This window comes from Lolium rigidum, chromosome 1 (genome assembly GCF_022539505.1).
Source record: "Lolium rigidum isolate FL_2022 chromosome 1, APGP_CSIRO_Lrig_0.1, whole genome shotgun sequence".
In the NCBI taxonomy this organism is placed as follows: Eukaryota; Viridiplantae; Streptophyta; class Magnoliopsida; order Poales; family Poaceae; genus Lolium; species Lolium rigidum.
In genome coordinates this window covers 311,732,551-311,737,078 of record NC_061508.1, presented here as the reverse complement: position 1 = coordinate 311,737,078, position 4,528 = coordinate 311,732,551, and the positions used below count along the sequence as shown (strand labels likewise).

Here is a 4,528-nt window from a genome sequence, read left to right as displayed (position 1 = left end):
CTTTGAAATTATATCCTGGATTTCCTGCTTTTACTATGAGTACTACATCAGTATTATGTTGCAATGAATAACTAGAAAAGAAAATGGGAATTAACAGAGTGTCTAATTTTCCAGCATCAAAAACCATGAAGAACATGATCCGGTACTGATAAAGTAATGATGTTGGGTATCATTGCGCAAAGACATCAAACTGCAAAGCAGCTCAGACTCAAATTGGATCAACTGAGGACAAGGAAGCCGGAGAAAAGAGCACAACAGGTACCAATGAAAAGGCCATGTTTCGACCTTATCAATACAAATGATGCCAGAGTAAGTTAAAAACAAACAAGAAAGCACATGAAATCAAATTTGGCCACTTAACGGGGCGAGAACCATTGCCAAAACTGTCATGATGAAATTCTACAACAATGCATGTTATATTGTCATAGCTCCCACGCCTATAAGCGATCTTTGTCAGCTTCCGGGCTGTAGCCTCAGGGCCTACCTCCTCCTACACAAATGCAACAGCATGCTGGAAAATCACATTTATTGTATCAGCACAAACTTGAAAAAGATTAGGGGATTGTGATGCATTCCCCTGATTCTAATTTTAAAAGTGCAAAATCAAACAAGCTATTGGCAGAAGAGTCACTATATGGATCATTCTGTCACTTAAAAAGAATACGAGATGGTAACTTTCACATGTCATCAGATTGTTTATTGAGAAATATCATGCATTTTAAATATGAATTTAACGACTGAAAAGGCTCAGACCAAATTGATTTGCATGGCTAAATTTGGTATATGGCGTGCTATCCTCATTTGACATATACCAATTCGCTAGCCAAAATAAGAAACTCCAGTTCATCATCTATTTCTTGTTCCTGACAGAATACTTTGCAAAGGCTTGACTAAATTGCTCTGTTTTACGATAAAGTGCATGCATGACATCTATCATGATCCAGGGAAATTGTACTATAGTATCTTTTTTGTTGGTATAGACAACAAAAAGTTTTGACGAGTATTCCAATATCACCTGAATCTCGGGCTCTGCAACAACAAACTGCTTCAACAGGTGGTCACCAAATGCCCGGGACAATTGCAAGTGCACCACCTACTGTCCATGTTCCTACAAAAACAAAAATTTGGCATTGTCTGATAATAGATCTTCCAATGAACGCATGATTGGTTTTGAACAAAGTATATCACGACATAACCAGTGCCGGGCTTACCACTAAATGTAACAACTCCCCAGGCATTTTCAATCCGTTCCCGCTCGTCGCTTCTGTTTGGTCATCTGGAAGTGCACTAGCTGCAAACAAGACAGACTAAACTGATTCACCAACATATTATAGGATCCATATATGTATATTCCAATAAGGCAACAAATGTTGGTAGATGAGCTGCTCGTGCAATATGATCTTGCTTTCTTGTGTAATATGTATCTAAGTCAACCACATCACTTAGGAAACTAGGAAGCAAACACATTATCAAATGGAATAATAACAGCGATCAAATGTTAGCCGACACAGTTTCGATTCAGTTGTGGTCTTTCCCATAGGATTTCGAAATGTGGTGTTTCCTATATATGCATTTTTCCTGAATATGAATACTGGATAATTTGGATTATCCACTGCCAGTTTCCACCCTTGTGCATTTAATGGTTCCAGGATACTGAATACTGATAAAAGTACAGAAAAAATTTCTGCCATGTTGGGTATCCCTCATCATTAGTTCCATCAGAAATTTGAAATAACGCACCAGGAATTGTAATAACTGGTGTGAGAACTAGTTACCACGAGATAGGAAGGAGTCCTAGAAAATTATGAAGTAATTCACTACAACTACGAATAGTGCATGGTCAACGCTCTGACGTAGCTGTTGTGAATGAAGACAGCATGATATATATAACACTAACAGTGATAAAAGTTATGAAAAACCACACCTTTGCCTGCCTTTGATATTACAGCCCGTGAATCAACAACATTTGCCACATAGAGATGGTTGCCAACCAAAATTGCTGTTGACGCAGTTGATCCATCCTCTCTGCAAATAGTGATTTCAGCAGCCGAGAAATCTGTGCCAGTCTCCTTATAGGATTCACCTGCGAATTAGCATTAGTTGGTACATGGTTGCTTAGCTACTAGTAGATGGGAAAACTGACTTCGAAGTAACGCTCTATGAGTAAATTAACATCATACTTATTGCCAATTTCATATTAGTAATGAAAGCTGGATGTTTCAGGAGGCTTTCAAGTAAGTGCTCCTTGAGATACTCGGTGGCACGTGAACCACCATGTTTTATATTGACAAAAGAATTATAGTCTAAACAATAAAGGAGAATGATGAAGTGTTTAAATGGTAGAACCTATTTACCATCGAATACTCCAAATACGTTTACCTGTTTAACATCTATTTTAGATGATTTAATGTCGTAGAAGTCTTCCATATTTTGTCCTCCCCCTCTTACGCTAGAACACAATGCAAACTTCCATCCTCACCTGCAACCACAGATGATAGCAAGAGAGAAATAAATGGAACATAATAGATGAAGAAGCAGGCTTTACTCAGAGACATGGCCTAAGTGACCTTTGAAAAGCTTCCATATTCCAATTTTAAGTATCTCTACTTTCTAGTACTAAGGTGTTTAGGGCCAACTGCATATATTATGTGGTTGTAGTATACATCTGAAGAAAGCAATTGTATTGTTTGGCCTACATCTTCTCACTGCACAATCTGCAGTATCAATCGATAAAAATCGAATCGAATCTAAGAGATGAGCCAGAGAGTAGAGCACCTTTTAAGCTCAAGCTGCTACCCAATGCATACAGAATTAAATATCTCGTGGACTGCACCCTGTTAAAAAACAGTGGCTATTAATGTCTAATCATTTTATTAACTGTAAAATAAATTCTCTCATCACGACAGGATTATAGCAGCAAGTCCTTTTAAGAGGAGGTGGCTAGCTTCAGGAACGCAATGAGATCAGCACGGTCATGTAGCTTCTTCAGGCCAGGGAAGACTATCTTGGTTCCAGGAATGTACTGCATGGGAACTAACAAGGTTTGTGTTAAAGAAGATATCATTTAATAGAAGGGCAACGTGAAGGACATGCTAGAAGATCTATGCTAATTACAGAAGGCAAAACCACTTTAAGGGGGCAGCAGCCAGAATGAGTAAAGGACTACATACAAAACGTAAACAAACTTGAAAGCTCTGAATAGGTCAGAAACTGCCGTCTACATAGAGAACACTAGTACAGCATACAAATTATCACCGAGGAAAATATATAACCAACAATCCCGACGTGGATTGAAGGATATCAGATAATATATCAGGACTAGCTTCAGATTTGTATTGGAATTGCCTGGACATAACTAACAAATACCAACTGTGAGGTGTTGTTCGGATAGTGGAGTATGATAGTAACCAAAATATTAACACAGTTTAAATAGACACCAATAACATATGTAATCTGTTGATAGCTACTCTTAACTTCTTCCAATTACTTAGCAAACGACATAATATTGTCTCATATCAAACCCCACAACATGCATACAGTAGTAACACAGACTATCATACGTAATACAATTCTCGAAGGTACCAGAGGCTCAACTGGGCAGTCAAACAAATATTAACACCACAATGTACTAACTCACACGGTTCCCTGAGCTTCTATGCAGTTTTTAAAGCAAGTATAAATCACAGCTCAAGAATAATTGTCATCATCAAACAAGAATACAGATCACAGTTAGAGAATACTTCCTAACGTCACCCTCACACAGGAGTACATCCCAACATATGAGATCACAGAGTGGATAACAGAAGTTCGTATCGCAAGCATTCCATAGTAAAACATCACAGCAAATGTAACTTCTTAATGAACTAAGTGATCACTAAACATAACCTCTTAATTAGGGTTAAGCAAGTAGTCAATAGGAGTGCTCTCCTCCCAGTCCACAGCCTTGTTCTTGTTTGCTGCATGGTAGGAGTAACCAGCGGTGGTGCCAGACTGCCTCCCAAACAGACCATGCAAGTTAACACAGTTCTTATCATAAACTACAATCTACCAGCATTTGCTCATGTATCCATAGTAAGATAGGAGATTATCGAGGTTGCATTATTGGAAGTCTGATCATGGATTTAAAACATCAACTAATATGCATTGACAGGAGACACTATGCTACATAACAGTCTTGAAACAACCAGAAGAGTAACCAAACTAATCCATTTTGTCCAGCGCATCATGCACAATTCCAAAACCAGAACCAAGCAAATGTAAACATGTCTTTAGATCAATCCCAGAATAAGCAGATCTCCAGCATCCTGTACGAGATGATCCAACAAAACAGTCACAAGCACAACCAAGTAACTGCATCAGGAGAGTAATCTCAAGCAGACACAGCTCACCAGTAGTAGAAATCAAATCGAAGTAATCAGAAATTTCAAAGCAATAAACAATCGCGTAGACATGCCCTGGTACTCACCGAGAGCCTCTGGTGGCCGATTCTTGAAGAGCTTACCTGGCTGCACGCCGCTCGTCGCTCCGC

General features: G+C 38.8%; 2 long non-coding RNA genes across 2 annotated transcripts; both read right to left on the bottom strand.

Moving 5' to 3' along the window:
• Positions 1 to 228: 228 nt before the first annotated feature.
• LOC124684151 lies at positions 229 to 1,648 on the bottom strand. Its single transcript, XR_006996926.1, has 3 exons — positions 1,212 to 1,648; positions 1,016 to 1,108; positions 229 to 511 (listed from the first exon to the last, which is right to left on the bottom strand). It is a non-coding gene; the product is annotated as an uncharacterized LOC124684151 (long non-coding RNA).
• A 235-nt stretch (positions 1,649 to 1,883) lies between these two features.
• On the bottom strand, positions 1,884 to 4,299 carry LOC124684152. Its single transcript, XR_006996927.1, has 3 exons — positions 2,776 to 4,299; positions 2,380 to 2,479; positions 1,884 to 2,083 (listed from the first exon to the last, which is right to left on the bottom strand). It is a non-coding gene; the product is annotated as an uncharacterized LOC124684152 (long non-coding RNA).
• Between the last annotated feature and the right edge of the window lie 229 nt (positions 4,300 to 4,528).